The 27,175-nt window shown below is 41.9% G+C and overlaps 1 long non-coding RNA gene across 8 annotated transcripts in view; it reads right to left on the minus strand.

The window, feature by feature from the left end:
• The window catches only part of LOC125112663 (uncharacterized), a 413,145-nt gene that overhangs the window by 66,472 nt on the left and 319,498 nt on the right, over positions 1 to 27,175 (minus strand). For all 8 annotated transcript variants that reach the window (XR_007131218.1, XR_007131217.1, XR_007131212.1 and 5 more), the window contains one exon: positions 5,727 to 5,882. This is a non-coding gene — a long non-coding RNA (uncharacterized LOC125112663). The remainder of the gene's footprint in view (positions 1 to 5,726; positions 5,883 to 27,175) is intronic.

Consider the following 27,175-nt stretch of genomic DNA (forward strand, 5'->3'; position numbering starts at 1 on the left):
ACACAAATATTGAGAAGCACGTCTGTAAGCTTGTCTCCCTCTCTCCAGAAGTTAAGTTTCCCCAGGGCATGGGTCTTCTTTGCCTTGTTCACTACCTTATTCACTTTGCCTTGTCTCCACTGTCTGTAAAAGTATCTTCTATGTATAGTAGGAGCTCAATAAATAGTTCTTGATTGGATAAAGCAGTCTACTCACTGCCCTCAAGATGCTTAAAGTCCAGTGGAGGAAAAAGCCATGAAAGCCCAATGACACAGTGACACAGGAAGTCATAGAACTACACAACAGCAAGCAGAGGGTGGAAGCAGGGGGGAGTGGATAAGGCTTCCGACAGATGCCGCAACGTGAGACATTAAAGGGTAAACCGAGCATTGGCCCCTTGGGCCGAGGTTCCCCTGCCTCCCCCCCCCCCCCCCCGCCCCGCCCTCTTCTATCTGAGGGTTTCTGATGCCTCGTCTCCCCTCTGGATGGGAAGAAACTCTGGACCTGCTCCTTCCTGGGTGTGGTTCTTTCTGTGCAATGCCAGTGGTGAGCTTACAGCATCTCAGCACAAAGCCGGTGGGACCACAGCTTTGTGGGATCTTGGCAGAACCTAGCCCAGTGCTAAGGTCAGAGCCGGCCAGGGAGAGCCAGTCATCACCGCCGAGGCACAGGGGCTCAAAGGCAGAGCCAGCCCTTCCTGCAAACCACGCTTGCAAGGAGGCAACTGGGAGCTTTTCCTGTGTGTGGCCAATGGGTTGGGGTTAAAATATGATTAAGCCTAAACATGTAAACAGCCAATTCCCAAGTTCACGATGATGTAACGCTGTGTTAGGGTCAGGCTGGATTGGAGCTGACTGTTTTGCCTCATGTTGGAATCTGCTCCAAGATGTGGATTCCTTTTATAAAGCCTGTAAGCCACCCCCAGGAAGAGCACGCCGAACCAAAGAGAAGCCTTTCTAAAGTTTCTGGAGCTTCTGTGAGACATTCTTTAGCCTCACCTGGGAAAACCCAGCAACGCTGATTGGCTCTTAGTGCCTCCGGAAAATGGGACACAGCTAGAGGGGGTGTCTGTGGTACCCCTACACCTGCATCGCAGGCCTGCGGGGAGTGGGCTCTAGCTCACGTCCGAACAGAGAAGGAAAGAGAAAGGCAGGTGGAGAAGCGGAACACAGAGGAAAATAATTCTCCCCCCCCCCGGTTGAAATGGCCACCGACCGGCGCCTGGGCCTGATGTGTCACCCTTCACCCTTTCTTGTGCTCCTTCAGCCACCACGGGCTGCGCACAGGATGCAGGGTCCTTCCAGGGCAAAGATGCTCAATTCCTCATGGAACAGAAGCACTGAGGCTGGGCTGTTTCTCTGGAATCCTCGAAAGATTTCAATACAAATAGAAACCTGAGATGTATTATTTTCAGAGGTGAACACAGTTTGGCTAGAGTTTAAGGATGCTGATCCCTATCACTGCCTCCCACGTGGAGACCATCCCTCCCTGCTCTGCACCGTGTTGCCGGCGACTCCAAGGGAAGCCAGCAAGAAGCCCTGTGGACGGGCTGCCCTGCTCAGTTCCAACCCGCACGCAGCCTTTCGGATGGCACCTGAGGGCTGAGGCAAACGGTCCCTCTAGGGAAGTACCTAAAATAATGAAGCAGCTTGTTTTTGTTTTGGTTTTCTTTCCTTGCCTTCTCTCCTTCTCTTTTCCTCCTCCCCTCCCTCCCTCCCTCTCTCTCTCTTTCTTTCCTTTCTTTCTCTCTCTTTCCTCTCTTCCTTCCTTTCTCTCTCTCTCTCTCTTTCTTTCTTTCTCTTTCTCTCTCTTTTTTTAAAAGATTAGCTCCAAGAGAGAAAAACTGCTACAAGCAATCACACCTGTAATGGTCACCATGATATTAATACACAACATCTGGGTTTCTCGGGACAATAACAGCAGGTGCATCAGCCCTACCAAGGCTCTAGACACAATTACATCTTAACGCTGGGCTAATGAAAACAACGGGACATGGTCCTTTAAGTGTGAACCTAAGTCCGCTTTGTAAGACTACTGGGACTGAATCAAAGCTGGCGCACCATTCCACTTGAAAAAGGGAGCTGTTTTCTTATTTGATAAAATCGCACAGTAGACTCTAAACACTTGAATCAGGGTAAGAAAGACTTCGGCACAGAATGCTTATTGTGGCCGACGTCATTCCCAGACCCATCTGGGGATCCCCAGTCCACATAATTTCTACCGTGACCTTGCTCCTGAGGCTCACGTGTCTCTCAGCTTCTCCAGCGCTATCATCTGCCGGGCTTGCCATCAATGGAATAATGGAAAAAAGAGGGGTCTGAAGAATGGAAGTCCAGTCTGCCCCTCCCCTGCTGATTACCTGGAAGAGGTTATGTGGCCTCTTGCATCTCTGTGACTTCATGGGGATAACAAGGTCTTGCTTGTCTGAAGGCAGGAGCCTAGGCAAATGAATGAGCCATCTCAACCTTGGAGCACACTTAGCTCCTTACCTTAAACTAGTGCCATGAATCAACCAGATGACTCTGCTGTGAACACAGAACTTAGATACACACACAAGAAGAAGTCGACAAACATTAGAGCTCATGCAATTTTGCTTATACTCCCTTCTTTTTTTTTTTTAAATTATGCATTTCATTTATTTATATTTTTTCTTTTTGGCCATGCCTGCGGCTTGTGGAAGTTCCTGGGCCAAGGACTGAACCTGCATCACAGCAATGACCACGCCTGATCCTCAATCCACTGCACCACCAGGGAACTCCCTAGACTGACTTATTTTCATTTGAGCAACTGGATGTTTTCTCTGTGTGTAGTGAGGTTTTCATATCAGCCGATGATTCCTTGAGGTTTCATCCAGCTGGAAAGTCCACGATTCTATCATATTGAACATAAATGTGAAAGCAAATGGGCCAAAACATCAGGTTGACTATTACAATAATTTCCTCATCAGTCTCGCTGTTTGGGGGACTACCTCCCTCCATTTCTTTGCATGCCTCTACCGCGTACCTTTCTGCACCTAGATTTCATTGGCCACCTGCTCATGCCCCTGCTTCACGCTTCTCAGCACAGACAGGCCTTTCTGAAAGCAGCTCCAAGTTGACTTTCTCATCTCACTACCTGTCATTCCTCAATATGGGGCGCCTCACTGGCCAGCCCACCCTCTTCCACATGTCCTCTCACCCACAAGGCCAGCTGAGCTACTCCCTCTCTGTAGGGTTCCCTTCGGTATTTGTTTCCTATGCTGTAGGGGTTTAAAACCATCCTTTGTGGCTCAGCAGTTAAAGCAGCAACTGCATTAATTCACGAAGGCCAGAAGCGCAGTCCGCAGGGCCAGGTTCTTTGCATGATGTCTCATGAGGCTGAATCCAGGGTGACACCCTCAGCTGGAGGCTGCACTGCGGAAAATCCACTGTCAAGGTCCCTCAGGCTGTGGGCGGGATTAATTTCCCTGTAGCTGGAGGCCCAGCTCCCCCTGGTCCTGCTGCTATTATCCCTGTCGCACGGCCCCCTTCACAGGCCCTCATCCACCTCCAAACTCTCTGACTTCAGAATGGACCCAGTCTCTTTTCAGACAGAGAAACACAAATACTGCATGATATCACTTATAGGTGGAGTCTTAAAAACACAACAAACTAGTGGATAGAACCACTGACAAAAGCAGACACACATGAAAAGGGAAGAAACAGGTGGTTACTAGCAGGGGGCGGGAGGGAGGGGCAATAGAAGGGGAAGAGAGTGAGGGGTACAGGTTATGAGGCATGATATACGCTACAAGGATATATTGTAAAACACAGGGGACAGAGCCTATATTTTATAATAACTACCACTGGAATATAACCTTTAAAAATTGTGAATCACTATATTGTATACCTGTACCATATGTAATATTGTACAGCTATAGTTCAATTTTTAAAAAAAGAAAAATAAAGACGGAGTTCCCTTGTGGCTCAGCGGGTTAAGGATCAGATGTTGTCGCTGCTGTAGTTCTGTTACAGCTGTGACACAGGTTTGATCCCTAGCCTTGAAACTTCTGCATACCATGCATGGGGCCAAAAATTTTAAATTTTAAAAAATTTAATTTTTAAAAAAAAAGGCTCCTTTGATTAAATCCGGCCCATCCTAGTAATCGGCCTTTTGCTAACACAGCTGATAAGAGACCTTGATTACAGCTGCAAAATCCTGTTTGCTATACGGTACAATCAGACGACTCACAAGTTCTACCCATGCTTAATGGGAGGGGATTAGGCACGGGGAAAGAACACGGGGGTCTTCATGGGGGGAACTGTACAAAGGCAAAGATCACTGGGACAGATACACCATGCTCTCCCTCTCTGCTGGGCAAACTACTAGTTATCACCTAGGAACTCATTCAAAGGCACCTCTTACGGGGGTTCCCACTGTGGCTCAGAAGGTTAAGAGCCTGACATAGTATATGTGAGAATGCACGTCCAATCCGTAGCCTTGTTTGGTGGATTAAGGGTCGGGTGTTACAGTGTAGGTATAAGATGCAGCTCAGATCCCGTGTTGCGGTGGCCGTGGTGTAGACTGGCAGCTGCGGCTCTGATTCAGCCCCTGGCCTGGGAACTTCATCTGCCACACCTGCAGCCCTAAAAAGAAAATAAATAAATAAAAATAAATAAATGCACCTCTTGTGTTAGGAATCCCGACATCCTCAGGATGAGGGGCTGGCCCTGGGGGTCCTCTTTCATCCCAATACTATGATATTTATCACATCCGATGATACCTGGCTGTGTATGTATCAGTCTGGATTAAGTAAGATGCACAAACCTGGGGTGTGGTGAAATTCTCAGTTTCATATTGTACACTGCGAACCCCATGGTTTTGGATACTGTGTTGTGTGTGTTAAACCCTTTTCTAAACATTGTTTACATTCCCCGAAAGGGAGGTATGTCAGGCTGTCTGGGAAGAGGTATTTTTCCAGGTAAGGATGGGAGCTTAACGCCAAGTGATGCCTGAACTCTCTTTACCTTGCACACCAGCCTTGCACGGGCAGTAACTGAGGCCCTTCAGGCCAGTGGCACAGACACAAGGACCCAAATGTGTGATGAGAACTGCTATTTGCATTAGAGACGCATTCCTATTTGCTCATAAAGGACTAAATCGTAAGTGAGAATACCTCCAGTAAATTGAGATGCTGAAGAAGAGATGTAATTTTTTAAAAAAATGTTAAAACTAACCGTTATTTTGCATCTGCTGTCCAAATGAATAAAGCTGGTGCTGATTATAAGTGGAATGAAATAATTAAGCAAGAGCACCCCTGGCATCCTAGTAGAACTTCAGAAGAGCTATATATTCTACGACCTTCCTGTTCCCCCTAGGAAACCTTCTTTCATAAAAGAAATAGAAGGAATTCACATTTAATGTGTTTGATTCTTCTCCCTGGGAGCCAGTTTGGGTCTCATCCAGTCTTTCCAGGACGAGTAAATCCAGTTTTTTGGTACCACTTTCCCCTAGGTGCCCACAACAGAGATGAAAACCATGTGAGATTACTGGATGGTACGGAAACAGCGATGTGTATTCAAGGTTTCGAGGAAGCAACAGCTTATGCCTACTTAGCAATGCAAAGTACATCCTGTCAATTTTCTGGAAAGAAGACTGGAATTTGAGTAATCTTATACTATAGGCTGACTTTCAGGATTCCTCATTTTGAAAAGAATGAGAATGGGAAACTATCCAGAACCAGAGCTCTTTGCAATAATGCTGGGGGAAAAAAAGAAGCTGAAACTTACCTTCCCATCTTCTTTCATGCAGGACACCCCCACTCGGCAACTCCTCTGAGTTCAGAGCTTCCCAGATAACAGCCAGAAGAGAGGAAAAACTAGTAACTCCTTTCCTTTAATCATGTTTGCAGAGACTCAGGTTCTAAACGCCGTGCCAATGGAATGCTGGAAATAAAGGCACCCGTTAGGATAATATTTAACAAAGCATTTTGACCTGGCACCAAGCTTCCATTAATGGAATTAAGAAAGGTCTGCCAGTGTTCTGGGGAAGACGATTTCCCACAGTTCCCCTCCAAAATGTTTTCAAATATGCAGAAGGGGAAAAAAAAAGAGAGAGATGAATCAAGCAGAATACCTCATGGACAATTTTTCTAAGCTGGGATGAATTATGTTAGCTTCTGTTCCCTGATCATTCCCTTCCCCATGAAATGTATGGATATTTCCATTGCCCTAATCAGCAGAGACAGTTTAAAAATTGATCTGGAAAATCGGCAGTTGACCCTGTGATCCTGCACTTTGTCGACACGTTCAATCACATCTGGTCTTGAACTGTAAAATTGTTGGCCTGTTCCCCAGCACACTCCTCTGACAGCTGCATGCATTTTGTCCACAGAATAACTCCTCTCCCAGAGCCTTCGGAAACCAGGACAACACAGCTTTCATTGCTAGATTCCCCTAACCACGAAGAGAATTCTAATAAGTTTCTATGAAAAGGTCCTTTGGCTTAAGATTTTCCAAAGGAAAAAGCATTAGGAAAGAACTCAGGCAATGGTCTACATTTGGGCCTGGGGAAGATCTTGATTTAGCTTCTGACTCTATCTTTGACCCTCAGTTATCCGAAAAGGAGATGCACTCACGTCCTGCCCTCTGAAAAAGAAAATATTGTAGGGATTGAATTAAAGTGCTGCTACTTTGAAAACACTTAAGAAACAGTCGTGTAAGTTACTCTTTAACCCAGCAGCAACATCCTTGCCCCTTTTGTTTAGAACAACTTGGTATTTTATAATAAAATATATAGATTCACTATATCAGCAAGAGTTAGTGCTGAGTGTCTGTCTCCCATGTGTCAAACTCATTCCTGAAAATATGCTCCATGTAGAATCTAAAATATGACACAAATAAACCTATCTATGAAACAGAAACAGACTCACAGACATAGAGAACAGACTTGTGGTTGCCAAGGGGGAGGAAGGATGGACTGGGGCTTGGGGTTAGCAGATGCATACTTTTATATATGTGTAACTAAATCACTTTGTTGCACACCAGAAGCTAAGACAACATTGTAAATCGACTATACTTGAACAAAATAAAATTTAAAAAAAGAAGATAAGAAAAGTGCACGGAGGGTTTGATGGCTTGAAAGAGCACACATCAGTTCAACTAATATTCTCCTGGCCAGAGCATCGTCCTAAGACAAGAGAGGCTGAGGATCACTAGCAGCCTCTGCTACTCTTTTATATAATACCTGCAATTTCCAAATCTTCCATTTTCCATGACCTGTGACATTCTCGTTCCAACCTTCAACTTGTAAGAACTGAAAATTCCCCCTTTGTTATATAGTTTAAAAGATGAAAATAGCGTGTGTATCACCTCTATAAAAGAGAATAAAGATATAATTTAGGAGTTCCCTGGTGACCTATTGGTTAAGGATCGTACAGGGTCACTATTGTGTTGTGGGTTGATCCCTGGCCCAGGAACTTCTACATGCCACAAACGTAACCAAAAAAGAAAAAAAAAATTACCTCTCTCTCTCTCTATATATATATAGATCTGTATAGAGAGATAGATACAGATATAGATATAAACGATTGGGTCACTATACTGTACAGCAGAAACTGACACAACACTATAAATCAACTGTACTCAAATTAAAAAAAGACATGTTTTAGCTAAGGAGGAAATCCTCCTTTTGATTTTAAACTATTGTTTCAGGCTATAAGTAATATACTCAAAGGTTATCTCTTTAAAGTGTTTGCATTTATTGAACACATACTGGACGATCTCCTTTGACTCACCTAACTTCACATGAGCTAAAATAGCCCTGCATTTAAGTAACAGACCCGGAGGTCTTTCACCACATGTCCATGGCCACACAGCTGGCTGAGTGGGTGAATCAGACAGGATTAGGAAGCGCGGCTCTGCTTGTCAGCCCAGCGCGTATGCTGACAGCACGCTAGCTACCTTGCTAACCTCTTCAAGATGCTCAGCGCGTCCAGGAGTTTCTCAGAGGCTTTTAAAGAGGCGGAGTTGTGGCAGCACTGGAATAAGCTGGCATATTTAGGTCATCTGAAAGAGGTTATCTTAAACCAACATTCAGGCTTCCTGTACCTTGCGCTAGAAGTTCCATGTGACTTCCTTATGATGGCATCTAAGTTTGTCCTCTGACTTCCCGTGGAGGTGCTTCCGCACCCCCCATGAACCCTGCCTTCGGCCACATCGTGTGACTCACTGTCCCCATGTGGCCTGAGCTCTTACATGGTCCACGGCTCTTTCCAGAGGGTCCTTTTAACCACTCTACGACTTCAATGACAAGAATTAGAGACTCTTTTCGGCTTGTTCTCAGGGCACTCTGTGCCTCCCTTTATTACTGCACATTTATTTTAATTCTAGATTCATATTAAACTACAAATTCACTATATTTTACCCATATTGGTCGTCCTAGTGTCTAATATAGTGTTGGCGTGTGACAACACCTGCTTATTAAATGAACAAAACGTAACCTCTTCATGTTCCCATCCCTCTACTTCTTTTATGTTTGTCCTAAATGATGTTGAAAGTTAAAGGACTTCTTCTTCTTCTTTTTTTTTTTTTGTCTTTTTCCCATTTCTAGGGCCACTCCCGCAGCATATGGAGGTTCCCAGGCTAGGGGTCGAATCGGAGCTGTAGCCTCCAGCCTACGCCAGAGCCACAGCAACACGGGATCCGAGCCGTGTCTGCAACCTACACCACAGCTCACGGCAACGCCGGATAGTTAACCCACCGAGCAAGGGCAGGGACCGAACCCGCAACCTCATGGTTCCTAGTCGGATTCGTTAACCACCGCGCCACGACGGGAACTCCCTAAAGGACTTCTTATTGTTGCTTAGATGATATTTTCAAAGTGATACTTTAGGGGGGATTTTCTCAACGCCTCCTGTGGTCTCTCATGAAATTGGCTGCAATCACACCTCCCTAAGTTTGTGGAAGCAGTTTACTTTCTAAAGCATTTCCATCATCCAGAACATCTAAAGATTTGTTTTTCCTGAACGAAGATGTAGTACTCTTGATGCCCACGACTATGATTAGGAGCTGTGACTTTTGTTATTTCTAAGGTATCACTCATCTAAGACTGTTATGGAGACTTTCCATTCCCAACGAGACATCTCAATAACACAGGCTTTTCCCTCCTTTCCCAAATCCAGTCCTGAATATACTAAACGTGGGAGAGAGGTGAATTTGATTGGTGTGAGAAAATAATGCCACCAAGCTGAGAAACTCCTGGAAAGAGAGATGGATAGATTTCGATGTAGGAGAGAACAAGGGTTTAGAGAAGATAAGGGTTATATTCGATAAGAGGGTGAGTTGGGAAGACTCTTTGCATTGTGCTCTTTTCTCTCTACAACATCGTACCGACAGGGTCATTGTCCATTCCATCACTGCAAAGCCAGCATGCAGCAGTTTCGCAGCAGCTCTGTGCTGCTGGAGGCAGCATGCAGGTGCATCTAGAGGTGATTGAGGTGGGGAGCTAATGGCTGCACGAAGACGAGCTAGAACATTACTTTCCTCTCCCCGCTTATTTAAGGACGTTGGTTATTACAATCAAGGAAAAGAGCTCTTAGGTAAGTGCAGGGCTCAGGGTGATGGAATCGGGAGTCCAACTGAGGGGCAGGATTAACTGGTTGGGAGGGCGCCAAATGGGCAACGGTTCAGCCTAAGTTTAATACCAATGTTCTCCATTCGGCAGCAAATCTCCCTACCTCCATTAAACGTTGCAGTAAAGGCGGAGTCGGGGTTTAGGATTTAATTTCTCTCGTTGGGCATCCTATTAACCCAGGGAGTTGATGCTTCCAGAGAAATATGAGTTCTAAGTGAATAATAAGAAATTTTATAAGTTACCTGCTATAAAAGTAAGGTAATGCTTTGAACCGTCTACACTAGAGGACCACATAAATGTATTAGGCCAAAAGCTAATTGAAGCCAAGCATAGTACATATTCTCAAGAGAAATGGAAAGCTACAGCAATTTGAAATAGGGATGGGAGGTTTTAAAGAAATAACTATTTGGATGATTGCCCAAGCTTGGAAGGACCAAGATACCCTTCAACAGGTGAAAGAGTAAATAAAACGTGAACCACCCCGATAATGAAATATTATGTAGCACCATCAAGAAAGGAGCTATCATGCCATGACAAGACATGAAGGAACTTTAAACGCACATTACTTACTAAGTGAAAGAAGCCAAGCTGAAAAGGCTCTATACTAGATGATTTCAACTGTTTGACATTCTGGAAAAGGCAAAACCATGGAAACAGTAAAAAGACCAGTGGTTGCCAGGGGTTAGGTTTTAGGAAAAAATACAAAATAAAAAAATTAAAACTTACTGAATAAAAATAAGATCACAAAGGAACAAGAATCAGATCAGACACCAGACTTTTCTTTCTTTTTTTTTTTTTTAACTGATTTACGGATTTTCTTTACAACATATTGAGGTAGGACTACAAAAAAATATGCAAAATGTTTAAGAGACAATCTGAAACTATAATTTTATACACCAGAAACTATTTTTAAGTTCAAGTATGAAATAAAGAGCTTCTCCATAGATATAAATTTAGAGTGTTTCTTACACAAAGATCTACTGTAAAACACTTCAGAGAAATGAGTCTTACCAGATGATGACATAAATCCAGAAAGATGACACAAGGAAAGGCATGAAAATATTAGTAAAATCAGTAGAATTCAATACTGACTATAATAATTCAGAACTAAAATTCTAGGTGAAGGGAACTGAGGGATGTTTATACATTACGCTAGTGCATGCGCCTTCTTTAGAGAGAAGACAGAAATTGAGAAAGAGAAATAATTACAACTAAGAGTGTTCATATATTTGGAGTAACTACGAGAAGAATCAAACTGTAATAAAACCTTCAGACAAAATAAAGAAATTCAATATTTCCAATGGAAAGCCAGAAAGAAGAAACTGAATATAAAATGGATGACAAAGAGAAAATACTAAATGAGTTCGGAAGTAGTTGATATCATGTCTATTGTAATATTGAAAGGGAATAAAAATAACCAAACAATAGATTGCAATATCAGGCAATTACAATATTAAAATATGAGATTATAATATTTTCACTACTAAAGATACACAAAAAACACAGGATATAAAAAGACTAGAAATAAAGATGAGAAATGATAAGCAGACCAAAAGAAAAAAAAAATCAAAAGAAAGTCAAATAACAGTTTTAATACCAGGAAAAAATAAAATTTAAAGTGGAAAATAACAAAAGAGAAACAGAAACCATACACCAGTAACAATGATAACTTAAGGGGTTATAACTATCAGGGACCATATATTCACCAATGTAGCCTCAAAATACATAAAGCAACAACTAACACTATTAATGAAAAGCAAAAAATTCAATAATTTTAGTTTCAGATTTAAATATAACTACTTCAAATTTAGATAATCTGTAAATGAGTAAAAATACAGAAAATTTGAAAAATATGGCCAATAGGCTAATTAAGAGAGAGAAATAGTTTACACACAACAAATGGTAAATATGAATTCTTTTATGTGTATAAGCCTAAAATTGGCCAGGTACTAACCACAAACAAAGCTTCTACAAATTCCAAGGCTCAAAATTCATACACATCATGTTCTCTGAAGATAATACATGAAAATTGTAATAAAAACCAATACAAAGGTTTGGAGGACTTTTGTTTAAAATAAATGTTGAATATATTTTCAGACCCATTAAATGAGCAATACATGTTGTTTTGTTGTAGTACGTGTGTGTGTGTGGTATGGTGTGTCCATGTATGTGCACATATGTGTTTGGGTCTAAATCTACAAGAACAAAAATCATAGACAAGAGTCAACAGTAAGAGAGACCCCAAAAGCATATGAACTGTTGACTCCAGACACCTGTGAAGCTGATGTGGAGGTGAAGTGCTGTTTAAAAGTAGGCAGGGAGTTCCCGTTGTGGCGCAGTGGTTAACGAATCCGACTGGGAACCATGAGGTTGCGGGTTCGGTCCCTGGCCTTGCTCAGTGGGTTAACGATCCGGCGTTGCCATGAGCTGTGGTGTAGGTTGCAGATGTGGCTCGGATCCTGCGTTGCTGTGGCTCTGGCGTAGGCCAGTGGCTACAGCTCCGATTAGACCCCTAGCCTGGGAACCTCCATATGCCGCGGGAGCGGCGCAAAGAAATAGCAAAAAGGCCAAAAATAAATAAATAAATAAATAAAAGCAGGCAGATGCACCATTATCCTCTTTCACTCTGTGCTATAAAGCAACCAGCTCCCTTCAACCAAGAAGAGGAAATAGGTTGATAATCTGAAGACAGAAAACAGGCATAGGGACACCAACCTAGTTGAGGGCTGGTATACTACACTAAAAACACGGGGACTGGATTTCCCACTGTAGTGCAGTGGGTTAAGGATCTGGCCTTGCCTCTGCAGCAGCTTGGGTCACTGTTGAGGCATGGGTTTGATCCCAGCCCAGTGCAGTGCGTTTAGGATCCAGCATTGCTGTAGCTGTGATGTAGGTTGCAGCTGTGGCTGAGATTAGATCCCTGGCCCAGGAACTTCCCTATGCCACAAGTGTGGCCTATAAATAAAAATAAATAAATAACATGGGGAATAATTAAAAATCTACATTCAAGTTTTAAGGAATTTCAAACTTCCACCCAGATCTCAAAACCAGTAGCCAGGATTATACCTTCCAGTCAGACCAGTGAAAGAATCTCCCTGGTGAAACTGACAATCCCAGGAGGAAACCACTAATGGCACTCAGTTGCAGGTTCTGTAACAAAGTACACCAGCAAGACCAACCTACATGAAGGGCACAGGTGACAAGCTTCACCCATACTTCCATCAGCTCCTTAAAGGCCACTTCAAAATACACCAGAAAATCAATGACCAACAGGTATTTGGAGATTTCTAAAATTAAAAACAGAGGTTAAAAAATGTTAACACAAGACAGCAGTGTGGTATAACCTTTGAAGGGAGGAAAATACTTCACATAAACTATTCAGTTGTTAGAGAGAGAAGATGCTGACTTCATAAACCGTAGGATGCTGTAATACAAGCAGAACACAGCACAGAGACAAAACAAAAAGGACCCATAGCAATTAAAAACAGCATAGAAGAGATAAAAGCTTAATGAAAGAGTTTAAAGATAAAACAGGCCATCTTGTCTCCATCAACAAAAGTAAAAACAGCACAAACAAACCAAAAGCAGAACAAGAGACAAAGAAGAGTTATAAGTGAACCTCAAAACATTGATTTGTCAGTCTGAAACAGCTGACGCCCTGTTTGGTGACCTCCTCGAGGAATGGTTCCCTCCCCAAGGTTATTCAGAGAATGGTCCTAGCAGAGCAGGGCTTGACAGCAGGCTCAGCATGAAAAAGGGTGGGGATAGCTGATTTGGATAAATATATGTAAATGTAACAATAATTGGCAAAAGAAGTTAAAAATGTTTACCTCAGTAGGAGGAGTGGCACAAGGGGAATGAGACTTTTATCGTATTGTTTCATTTTCTATATGATGTGCTGGTGTAAAAACAGATAAATAGATTAAGGCACTACCTCCTCTATGAGGTCAACGCATTTATCTCCTGGTAGATGCAAATACTGTCTGAAGAGAGTTCACAGCTGATTAACTTTGGGGGAATTGCCCTCAACTATGGGGACCTGCCCTGCCCAAGACAACACTCTACTAAAGTGGCCAGTAGCCAGTAGCCAGTAACTGGCTGGTGTGGAAGTACAAAGACCTGACCCACGACCTTCCACTGAGGACAACCATGATCTCCATCTCAGCTTCGGCTCCCACAAAATCCACTGAGCCATCAATTGCAAGTGCACTTTTCCCTCTGTCCAGTCTTGCCTTATTCACTTTTTTACACTCAGGCTTCTCAAGACCACTCTCCAAAAAAAGTGTTGCATTCAACCTTCTGTGTCAGACTCTCTTTCCCAAGAAGCTGATTTAAGACAATATCTAAAAAAGTACATGGAAAGGTGTTCAGTCTTACAATTAATTAGAAATTACAGGTCAAAATCAATGAGCTATTATTACATTTAGAATGGATAAACAATGAGGTCCTACTGCACAGCAAGGGAACCATATCCAGTCTCTTGGGGTAGAGCATGATGGAAGATAACATAACAAAGGGAATGTTGGAGTTTCTGCTGTGGCTCAGCAATAAGGAACCCAACTAGTACCCATGAGGATATGAGTTCGATTCCTGGCCTTGCTCAGTGGGTTAAGGATCCCGCATTGCCGTGAGCTGTGGTGTAGCTCACAGACAAGGCCTGGATCTGGCGATGCTGTGGCTGTGGCATAGGCCAACAGCTACAGCTCTGACTCGACCCCCAGCTTGGGAACTTCCATATACCTCGGTGCATCCTTAAAAACACAAAAAAAGAGAAAGAAAGAGAGAAAGGCAATGTATACATACATGTATAATTGGGCCACTTTGCACACAGCAGAAAATGACACAATGCTGTAAATCAACTATGCTTCAAAAAGACTTTAAGAAATAAAAAAAAAACCAATGAGCTATCAATTTATTATACTCATCAATGGGCAAAATTAGATAGATACCACCAACATAAGTTCAGGTTAGGACAAGTGTGCCTTTTAATTGGGGTATTTAAATCATTATACATTTGATATAATTTTGGTATGGTTAGGTTTTAATCTGTCTCTTGTTATTTGTTTCTATTGTCCTAAGTATTCTTTGTTCTATCTTATACTTTGAATGGATCTTTTATTTATGCACATTTTTGTAATATGATGCACTGGCCTTTGGAAAATACTGGTTCACTAAATTATGAAGAACTTCCAAATGTTGACACAAATCATGATATAATATCAAAACAATAACATTTATCAAAATTACCACCAATCTCATCAGGAAAGTCCTTAAGCATCGGGAAACTGTCAAGTTCACAGTTGTGGATACAGGTCTTTCAAAATCTGATTTTCATTGGAAAGCTTCAAATTTTATCACTGGCAATAAATATTGTCCATTGTTCTTGATGTGACAACTTCACTTTGTTCAATTTCAAGAAAATGCTTTCCAAATAGTCAACCCTAAATGACCATTGGTTGAGTCACTCTGACAAATGAAAATCATGTTCCATGAAAAAAGTGACTAGTTCCACTCAAACAACATGAGGGTTTCCAGGAGACAACATTGCATTTAATGTGCAGCAGAAATGCTTTATACACACTTTCCCTTTTGTCACACAGAATGTTCAGAAGACCTGTACTCAAGGGCTGGGATTTAGCACGGTTAATAATATCTGTCGCTTCCTCAAGGACGCTGCAAAGTGAAATTGAATTTTGTTTGAAAACTGCAGTCAACGCCAGTAAAGAACATGACTGGTAGTACGGTTCATTGCCATGACCTTGATTTGTGCTAAGGTCCTGCAATTTGCTCATACTTGCTTTTACACCAGCAGCGCAAACGCCAACCTGATGAAAAAGGCAAACAACATCCTAGTACTGTGGTTCCCAGTCCATGAACCGAGCTCCACCACAATGCCATAGTAAACTCGAGGGATGCTGACAGCGATCTTAGCATTTCAAGGGAAACTCAGCAATAACCAAAATCGGTTGCATACTGTGCCAAATACTAGCTCAGGGTAGTTCAGTTTCCAAGTAGATGTTTGCAACAGTCCTTGTTACGATAATATATTTTTGAAATTTGATTTTTCGGTGCTTCCTGTGATAATAATTAACGTGGACTAATAAGTGAGGATAACAGTATTCCATTTGATTCAAGGTGTGAAAGTTGCTCCCAAAAGGTACACCTATCCTATTAATAAACAATTATGGTTATTCAAGAGTAAAATGAAAACACCATTTATCTGCATTACTTTTTCAGTTACTAAGCTTTTAGGACATGGATGCTTATTGAGTTATTTCAACCTAACTATTTAATATATAGACTTCTAAGTATTTCTTTTGGCCGAGAAATACTATGGATAAATTTTTGAAACACTAAGGGTGCCATGGACTGAGAACTTTTTGTAACCTCTGTCTCTGGATTCTTATAAGAAAAGAATTTGAACTTTTAGGTCCCCTGAAATGGTCTTAGGGACTCTTGGGTTTTTATAGATTACACTTGGAGAACCACTGTATTAGCTCAAGTGCCAAAAGAAAATTTTAAAAGTTACATGAATTACACATCAAAAAATGTACCATCTCTCAGTCCTGGCTTATTGTGTTGTATGCCTGTCTGCTTGTCCAGGGTCTGGCACAGGCCACTGGCTTAACATTAATTTACTCATTGAAGAAACATGAATTGAGTATAAGCCTCATATCAGACTCACTGCTTTGGTTTGGAGGTTGTTATCACATGAGACTTTTCCGTTGCCTTCAAGTAACTTACAATCTTGTGGGGGAAAATTGGCAAAATACATATCACAAACAATTTTTTTAAGGTACTGTCATATAGAGGTGCAATGAGTGCTTTGGAAACACAGAAACAGGTTTTCTAATATAGTTTTGGTGGCTGACAGAAGATTCTCATAAGAGATATGTTAACTATATCTCAAAGACTAAAGGGATGAGGTGGGGGAAGAGGGAGAGAGTATGGATGAAGCCGAAGAACTTCATTGCTATGAGTCAGGATAGTGATAAGTGACGCTACAGAGGGAGGCAGGACTGTACCAATGTCAAGCTGGGAAGTTAGGGCTTCATTATTAACAGAATAATGAGGAATCACGGAAGGGTTTCAAGGAGAGAGATGATACATCTGTTGTGAAATCTTCCTCTAACAGTCATTAAAGAATGGCTTAGAAAAGGGCGAGTTTGGAAGGAGACCCGTTAGGAGCTGGTTGTGGAATTCAAGGGAGCAATGGTAAATGCCTGAACGAAAACTGGGAGGTGGGCAATGGAGATAAGATACCAGATTAGGGAGACTGAGGAGGGTATATTGATTTGAGAGGGGGGTGAGTGGAAGGGAGCGAGCCTGGGTGTGAATGACCAGCAAGGGTCTTTTCGCTTTGTTCTTTTTTTTTTTTTTTTTTTTTTTTAAGAGAGAGGAAGTGCAGGTTTGAAGAGGGACAATATTAAGTCATGGGAAGTGTCCACTGGCTATCCGGCAGACAAGCGCTTATACTAGAGGAGCGCTAACACTGTTTTGGCAACCATATTGGAAGCAGGACCATGCTTTATGCTATTTAGTTCATCAAGGAATTACTCACCAAGGTAGACATGCAGTATGTTTCCCAACCACCAAGCAAATAACAGGAGGAAAGAGAACGTGAAGAACCAATGGGGACTCTTATTTTTTCATAGCACACCAGACTTTATTATGTAGTGGGGTCCAACGATGCCCATAGGATGGTCCCATCGCACTTTTATTGGCAACCTCTTTGTGTGATTTTTAGTGCAGTACCTAAGAATGGAGACTGATCACGTGGCTGTTTATTTTCTTATTGGAATGGTACTCCTTCTCACTTTGTAACGGGGAAAAGACAACATGGTTTTGCTGAATTTCTCAAAATGAATTCAATTCAGAGTTCGTACTTATCTAGTGCCAATTCAAAGGATCAGTAGGTAATCTGGGAAGCAGAGAACTTCTCCAGCATCTGGAGCTCCGTTGCCTCTCCCAGAAGGGATTATGTGCAGCCTACCACTTTTCCTTCCCGTCCAGATTCCCTTCTCCCAGATCAGCTCTGCATATAACCAGCGAGGCAGAAGGCAGGTTACACCTGGACGGCTCAGACAAGGAAGCACTGACAGCTGAGGAGCGGCCGCTTGACCATTCGTCATATGAGCTCAACGATGCCCTCATCCTTGGGCTGAACCCCCCACTGCCCAATATGACTCAATGTTATCCAATCACATTTGTCTTTGAAAACAGCCCCGGGCTCTCTAATTTGAACTGATTCTTGAGCCAAAGATCCAGGCCATTTGCAAAGATCTTGGCAACAGGAGCCTCAGCTGTCAACAAGCAGAAACACTGAGTTAACATGAATACATTCAATGAAGTGAAATTAGGGGCAAGTCCATTTTCTAAATCCTACATCAAGACTTCTGACATACTCGATGGTGTTTTGGATGGAATCTGGCTCTCTTAAGGATAAATCTCCCCAAAGAGTAAGAATCTCGGTTTTGGACTCCACTGATGAGAAATTCAGAAAGGAGAGTGACAGAAGTTTACTCTCTTATATTATCTAAGAGAAAGCACTTTGCTAAGAAAAGAGTCATAAGTGAAAAAACCATTGGACTTAAAAGTCAGAAGAGATTCTGGTGCATATGCTCTACTATCTGGTACTGAGACAGGACACTTTTATGAGCTCTTATATTTCACTGGCTTTATGGTCTTCCTTGTCTCCACTTTCCCAGCTGTTACCTAGGTCCATATTATTTCCTTGCCTCCAGGATTATTGCAGGACATAAAACAGGAGCAACACAAAGTCAATGGTAATTTTTTGTAAAGGCTCAGAGTGACTAAAGGGAAGTCGGGCATAAATCCTAGAGTGCTGAAGTTTCGCCTTAATTGTTCGACCTGTTTTATTCCCTGGCATCTCCCAATAAACCAGTGCTGAGCACAGAGAGAAAGCACATTGACGTATGTCAATAAATGAAAGAAAGTCCTATGCATGTGATGACGAACCTTGTCCTCAGAAATCTAACTTCTTCCGCTAAAAGAAATGGCACAAAATAACAGATTCAGGAAGTAATTACCATGCAGCACTGAGACTGACCATTAAAACGAAAGATTCCTGAACATCACAGAAGGTCAGAAGTGAGTTCAGTTTACTCTTGTAGCTAGTTCTCGATAGTTGTGCTTTTCCTCCTGTGGTCCATCTCAGTGACATTACTTCTATACAGTTTTCAAGTCAAGAGCCTTGAAGTTATTTTCCCCTTCTTCGCCCTCTTACCCTCTATCACCTAGCATGACACAAAATCTTCCTCACATGTGCCCCATCTGTTTGGATGTCGTATCCTCATTATTTTTCTCCTGGATTATTTCAAGAATCTCTTTATTTGAATGGACCTCCCACTTTCATGGATCACCCACTCTAGAGTCAGAGAAACTTCTCTCTGAGAAATTGCTCTCAAAGCAAAGGTGATCGTTTACATTTCCCCTGTTCAAAACTTTGCAATGGCTCGGCTCAGCTGCACGTCCAAATTTTCAGCAAGAAAATATTTCTCTTCCTCCACTAGTACCTGTCTCCTTTTCCAAATTTAGGTGTGATATTCACTCTTCCTTATACTTTCACTCCTTCTGGATTAATTGGAATTCCTCGAAAATGTCTTCCATCAATTAATTCATCTCTCCATTTATTAAATATCTGCTAAGTCCACTGTTTATTAAGGATATAATATGGTCAGGGATATGAAGAATATGCTTTGCAATTTTCTAAAATGAGTTTACAGTTACAGTTTAAAGTAAATGGCTATGATGCAGCATGATAAATAATTTTCCCTAGAGAGGGGAGTTAGATGGGGTAGTCAGATAAATTTTCCTACATTATGACACCTGAGCTGAATCTTGAGTGATGAGTAGCAATAAATAGACAAAGACAAAGGAAAGAGGAAATGGAAAGCACTTCCAGATAGAGGAAGAAGTATCCACACAGGTACTGAGGCCAGAGGAATTAAGGTTTTTCAGGGCTCGGATGGTTGAATGAGTTAGTTGGGGATTGTATGTTCAAGGCTCTTGAGAAAAGCGGAACAAATAGGTATATACAGAGAGATTGTTTTAAGGAATTGACTCAAGTATAAAATCTGCAGGGTGGGCTGGTCATCTGGAGACCTAAAGAAAAGCTGATGCCGCAGTTCAAGTCTAAAGGCTGTTGATCCAAACAAGAGTCAGTGTTACATCTCACTCCAAGGGCTATAAAGCTGGAGACCTGGAAAGGGCTGAGTCAACATCGCAACTGAAGCCTGAATGTCTGAACTGAATTCTGCTGGCAGAATTTCCTCTTGCTTGGGGGAGGTCGGTCTTTTGTTCCATTCGGTCCTTCAACTGATCGGATGTGGCCCACATGTATTACAGAAGGCTAATACAATGTCTGCTTTACTCAACGTCTACCAATTTAAAGGTAAATCTTAGTGAAATAAGCCTGATATACAAGGACACATGCTACACAATACCACTTACACAGGGAAGCTAAAATAGTCCAACAGAGGGGCAGAAAGGAGAATGGTGGTTGTCAGGGGCCAGCAGAGGAAAAATGGGGGTTAGTCGAGAGAGAGTAAGTTTCATTACACAGGACGAATAAGTCCTAGAGATCTACTGTACAGCATAGCTTCCACAGTTACCAATCCTTCATTGCGTATTTAAAATTTGCTGAGGGTAGATCTGATGCTAAGTATTTTTACCATAAAAAATATAATAAATAAAGAATAAGGGTGGAAACTTTTGGAGGTGATGTATATGTTTTTGGCATAAACTGTGGCGATCATTTATGGATATATTTATCTCCAAACTCATCAGTTTCTATACATTAAATACGTACAGCTTTTTATGGCAATCATGTCTCAATTAAACGGTTTTGAAAATGTCTCATTCAAATTATTCTTCATGGAAACATCCAAAATAATGTATGACCAACTATCTAGGCACTTATGGCTCATTCAAAGTGACACACAAAATTTACCGTCTTGGAATAAAGCTGAACTCAAGTTTAGAAGGGCCATATTCTGAATGCCATACTTGGGAATTTGCACTTCAAATCGGAGATCAGATGGAATCACTGAAGTATTGCAAGCAGAAAGTCACTTGAGAAGATCCATATCTAGGAAAAATAATTCTGCCAAGAGAGTAGAAAACAGAATGGAGTAAGGACAAGAATTAAGGGGGAAGTTGTGGAGAAGGAGGAAGAGAAATTGGAAAGCGGTGAATTATACACGGGACACTCTTGCAGCCATATTCCATAATCTTCCTGTACCTCTGTTGTCTCACGTTGTATTTTCACCCAGTGTCTATTTGGAAAATCCTGTCTGTCAAAACCCACTTGCAGTAAAAGTAGGATTTTAAGATGATTCCAAAGACTCCCACCTCACATAATCCCTTCTCCTCGCGTGCTGCTAGGACCTGGGTAACTGATGGAGTATTTTTCCTAGGATTAGATTAGACCAGAAGGCTGGGTTGAAGGAGTTTCATACATGCAACTGAAGTCCTTAATCAGCTGACTGTTAATGGAAAGCTAATGGAAGAGGATATTTTCCTGGATGAGTCTCATCTAATTAGATGAGTGCTTTAATGAAAGGTCAACCTGTCAGAGAGAGAAGGGACAGCAAATGATCTTTAGTTGGCCTTGAAGAAGGAAACCGCCATTTGCCGAGGAGGTGCTGTGATGAGGAATAGCAGGTGACTCTGGGGGATGAATCTTCTAATCCCAGTTTTCTAACTCTAAGGAACAGAATTCTGCCAACAAAGCCTCTGATAAGATTTAAGCCCTGGCCAGCACTTGGCATTAGCTGTCTGAAACACTGAACAGAAGAATCGGTTGGGCCATGCCTGGACTTCTGACCTACAGAAAGTTGCTTCTTAAGCTAGGACTGTAAGCTTCCTCACATTTGGTAGCAGTTTGTAGAGGCGTTTCCCCTTCTGAATGGGATACGATAGGTGGTGATAGAAATAGTATCCGAGCAGAGTCTGGAAGAAAGTGAGTAGTTGGATTGACTGAACAATAGCTAGTTGTTTGCATACAACACTGGACTAGAAAATGAGAGGTAGAAGCACCAACTGCCAGAAGTCATCATCGGGGGTCTGGAAATTTTTCCAGATCCTTCACATAGCTTTCAAAAGTATTTTAATTCTGGGAGGGCAGGTCGAGATGGATACATTCAGTATGCTGACTCTCAAGTCAAATGAGGGTGAAAAGCTGAAGATGTCACACACACACACGAATTCTAATAGTGATAACAGTAATAACGATAGTTTCTGGTACTGAAGGAAAAGAAGAACTGGGTCATAAATGGGTTAATGCAAAAAATATATAACCACTGAGACTTCATAATCATCTCCTCACTGCACCACCGTGTCTACTGGATCACAAATACAGAGAGGATAAAAGGTTCTGTAGTATAGTCAGGGGCTGGATATTTGAGACAATGAATCCAAGTATGATTACACATTAAGTTAGGCTGGTGTTCGAACATTTCTAGTAGAGCAGCACCATGGTTTATATGCCTCACCCTGTATTCCCAGTGCCAAGCACAGTGCTTGGCAAATAATAAGCCCTCAATAAATAGTGCAGGGTTGACTGACTTTCCGGGGAAACACGTCCTAAAGCTGAAAATAATAACAAAACTCTTAACTCAATGAAATCACTGAAATCTACAGCTGGCAAACCTTTTCTCCCTCCCTTTTTTCAGGAGATTAACTGCAGTACTTGACATTTGTAAAGCATTTCTGACACATCAAAATGGTCAGAGGGGACTGAAAATTGAATCCGTTATTATTAATAAATTGCCTTGTGGTCCCAACTCTCCCCTAGGGATTTGGAGATGGGAGAGAAAGGGAAAGTCACTTTCAATGTTTCTCTCAATGTCTTAATTTGGGAAAACTTAAAAGTTTTTTCAGTGGTTCACTCTGAGGTCTGGGCAAAGGTTCAAGCCCATTCCTGAGTTATCTAAACTGATTCATCCTCCCCCGTCCAAAGCCAACAATTGCGAAGGTTCGCAGCACAACTCTGCCCTCAGTGTACTTAGTGCTGAGAGGTTTTTAATCTTTTTCTTGTTGGTCTCCTTATCTTCTGGTGCTTCTCTGTCTCATCCCCTTTTCCAGAGGCTCCCAACATAATCAGCATCTCCTTCAGCTGATGACAGACACAAGAAGCCGATGGACTAAAAGGTTAATGGAAGGGGAATGGTAAGTCCAGATACAGAGAAAGAAAAGGCAACTGGAAGTCGAGCTGGGTTACACGCAAGCAGAGATAGCTAGAAAGAGCTTCAAAGAGCTCAGAAACAGGCTCGGAAAAAGGCTTCCTGCAGGTCAGCAGGGCATTCTCTCAGCCCAAAGAAAAAAATGACTGTCTCAGCAGATCCCAAAGAAATTATATTAACAAGTCCGAAAGTACGATTAGGTCTTTCTCTTGGTCAATGTCATTCTAGTAGCTTGTCAGCTCCTTCAGTTAGAAACTTGGAAAAACTGTGATGCTCATTTGCTAGTACGTTTCTGGCCCAGTATCCATTCTCTGTCATTCTAACAAGAGAACCCAGATTTGACTCTGGAGCGTGATTTCTCTGCCACTGAGTGCATTCTTGGTGAGATTGTCGATCAAAATATTCAGGGCCAAGTATGTGATCTATGGTGCTCCAACTGGATATTTTCTCTTTGGTGTTGCAAAATGGGGTGAAACAAGGATTAAATAAAGATGATGGGCGCTATCTCACCCCTGTTGGTGGGGCCCAGAGAAGACTAGTAAGAATTTTTGCTGTGTAGAGAGAATCTCAGTTGGCATGACACTGTAAATCCACTATAATTTTTAGAAATGTTAGTTAAAAAAAAGAAAGAACAGGTGTCAGAGTTGCCCTGGTTTCTTTTCGAGTTTGTTTTTTGTGATATCTTTCCTGTGATGTGCCCTACTCCCTACCCTTCCGACAACTATTCCTTCACTTAATTAGATGGAGTTAGTCCTTTGCGCTTACTACCAAAGACACTGAACAGACAGACATGCATCCAGATTATTCTTATGATATTCTTGCCAGGAAATATTCAATGACAGACAACATGGGCATATGATAAATTCTCAAACAACAGGGTGAAGAAGACAAAAGAGTACTAAACTAAAGAGTGTCATGGTGGCTCATGCTCTGTTTATTTGCAGGGTCCTGGATTATCATAGAACTTTCCAAGTGGCATGATTATAGCAGTTAAAACACCCTCGTTCTACACATGTATTACTTGTGGCCCTAGTTGGTACATTGAGCCTATATAGATTCCTATTAAGCATAATTTCAGTACAGTTTTCCTCTTTGCAGGGGGAACAACAGCCCTACCCTTGAAAGAAAGCAGAGTTCAAATTCTTTCATTGGATGCAAGTCCGAGTTGCAAGAGACATGGATTTTTATCCCTAGGTCTATAACTACTCAATTTTGTCCTCCCTCCAGAGTCAGTGCCCCTGGCAATGATAGAACTTCCTGGATCCCTGGAAAATGGCACAAAAAAATTAGGCACAACCCATCAGCACACTGAGTATTGTGAGAGAAATCTTTGTGACCTGTGATGACCTAGGAAGGCTTTGTGATCAAGGTGGGACTTGATGTGGACTTTAAGTGATGGAGAGCATGTGAAAAGAAAGAAGTTAGGAAGGCCTTTCAGGTATGACGACTGGAGCACGTGAGAGCATTTACGTAAAAAAATAAAAGGTGCATCTGGAAGATGGTGTATAGGACAGTTGGCAGAAAGAGCAAAGATAGAGGAGTTTTTCGAGGAAGAGAGGAAAGAGTGTTCAGGTTGCATGGTGAACTGTCTTGAAGGTCAGGTTAAGGAGTCTGAATTTTATGTATTAACAACAAGGCTCGTGTAAGTTTTAGAGTCTAGAAGTGAGGGGCGAAAGGATGCTTAGAAAGGTTAACTTACTGTGTGATACAGGAGAGGAAAGCTCAGAGAAACTAGGTAGTCAGGAACTGATGACAGCAGGTAAAGGTTTGGTGGAAAATTTTTGTTATAGCCTCAGGATATAACTTAAGACTGCCATTCGTTTTGTTACCAAGTTCCTCACACTGACCAGTTGTATGATGGCTGGCCCATTTCTTCCTGAAGCAAAGGATGGGAACATTTCAACTAGAGAGGATTGTCATGGCTTAGTATCCAAAGTAGTCTAAGTTTTACTCTACTTTTGTTGATTGACCTGTACTGAGTCAAGATAACCCCAGATTCTACAGTCAACCTGAGCTAGCCTAGTGGACAGAGCCCCGCCCTTCTTCATTCCTTCCAACATTGGAAAGGACACTCAGTCAAGTTACTAAATCTCTTTGGGTGCTATCTTAGTTTTTCTTGGCCAGATATCAGGAATTTAAACTGATTGTTCTTACTGGACCTTACCCTCCCAATGAAAAGGAAAATAAATTTTATCTTGCGTGTGACCCTCAGGCTGTCAGCAGAACCATGCCAACAAGAGTTCTAAGGGTGTGCCTGGGCTTCATGGGAAGGAGTCAGATCTAAGAGCAATGTTGGCCACAGGTGAGGTGATGGGGCCACTCTGACTTAGGGACTCTGTTAAACTAGCAGGGCTGGTCTTACACTAAGTAAAGCATGATTTTCCTTACAATGTAAATAGCAGGTCCCAGGAAAGCCCTAGTGTTCTCAACTATCCATTCAGATAATCCTCGGAGACCTTAACTCTGAACAAATTTATCTAAAGCTAAGAGAACTTATATCCTCCTCTGCTATGTGTGTGGGGGTGTGAGGTAAGACCTCTCACTGGGTCTGACAAGGGAGAGGAATATTCATACTGGAAGTTAAAATGAAGCTGGACTTGCTTTGCAAACAAGTTTTTTTTTTGTTGTTGTTGTTGTTGTTTTTTAAAGGGCTGCACCTGAGGCATATGTAAGTTCCCAGGCTAGGGATCAGATTAGAGCGGCAGCTGCTGGCCTACACCACAGGCACAGTGTGATCCGAGCCACATCTCCAACGTACACCACAGCTCAAGGCAACCCCAGATCCTTAACCCACTGAGCAAAGCCGGGGATCAAACCCATGTCTTTGTGGATACTGGTTGGGTTTGTAACCACTGAGCCACAACGGGAACTTCTACAAACAAGTTTTAATATGACAATTCTCTTTTTTTTTTTTTTAGGTCAAAATGTGGAGATACTGTTTGACAGGGACTTTTAACTCAAAAATTAATTTATATGAACAATTTACAAAATTATAGTGATTAAGTCTAATTTAGTTATTAAAATAATTGAATGAGAGGCAGTTGAGACTGTCCATGCAAATCAAAACATCTGTTTAACAAATGACAAAGACAAACAAGATTTGTTTGACACATACATGAGGTCATGATTATTATTGGACTTGGATTTCTGAGGCATATAATGATTTTCCTGCCCATTATTTGTTCTTTTGATGGATAGCCTGGTTCATACTTCAGAATTCTGAGACCAGCAAGGAAAGCCTACAGTTTAAGTGAAACTGCATGTGGCCAGATGTAAGTTCTCAGTGATACAAATGGTTTAACTTTATCAAAAGCCAATATTATAAATCTTTATAAAACAGACTCATTGGAACTGGGGACTTACATTAGGAAAAGTACAAATTGTTATACAAAAGGGACATTTTCCTTTTTGAAGGTTAAGTTACATTCCAACGATTATTTGCTTGATACAGGATTTGGAATGAGCCAGAGACATCCGAAGGACGTGATGCACTTTGAAATCGATCAGAAAGGAGGGGGAAAGGTGATCTTTACAAAGATAAAATAATTCTTTGCAAACTCGGGTTCAAGTTACAAACGTGAGTAATACGGAACATGCGTCTGTTCCAATAGTTCAACCACGGTCTAATAAGTCAACCACAAATCACAGGTATTGTCATTGTAGCAATATGGTTCTAAGAAGTCTACTCTGTAAGTAACACCAAATTTGGGAACTTTCATCACAACAGTGTGGAATAGTAAAATATTGCACAAAGTTAGTTGTCATCATCGTCACCATCACCATCAAGAAACCTTTATTGACCTTTTTTGACAAGAGACAAGAAACTCTATCTATAATCAGTTAAACCAAGGCCTATATACCTAAACTCCTTGTTGAGATAACGGCAAACACGTTTTTAAAATAAATCAGCTTGCAAATTATAAGGAGAGGAGCTATACCATAACCTTCAAATCGAGATGAGTCCAACAGAGTGTTTGCAGAAAGGCTTCTTTGAAAGGGATCTAGTTCGTCACCTTTAACATCTTCAGTTGAAGATGTTTTCTTCTAAGGTACAGTGGTTGGGCCACTTGGTTTTGTTAATTGACACCCTCTTGGCCTGAGTTCCATACCCTCCACCCTCTTTCCACTCCTCCCCCCTGCCCAGCTGGTGTCTGGGTGTGGGGCTGAGGAGAGACAATTGCACAACACACGGCAAGGAAGGGACAGACTTTGGCAACAGGGCCCCCGGAGATCCAATCCAGCTGCTTTAAAAAGGAATGTCATGGCAGGTCCCCACCCTGCCCCTGACGAAATCGCAAGTGATCTTGGAAAAGCTGTAAGACCAACTTGCTGATTTGTGCAGATGTAGTGAAGGCAGGCAGCCCAGCCTGCAGCACAAAGGGGATCCAGGAGCTCCTAGA

This window comes from Phacochoerus africanus, chromosome 12 (genome assembly GCF_016906955.1).
Source record: "Phacochoerus africanus isolate WHEZ1 chromosome 12, ROS_Pafr_v1, whole genome shotgun sequence".
NCBI lineage: Eukaryota > Metazoa > Chordata > Mammalia > Artiodactyla > Suidae > Phacochoerus > Phacochoerus africanus.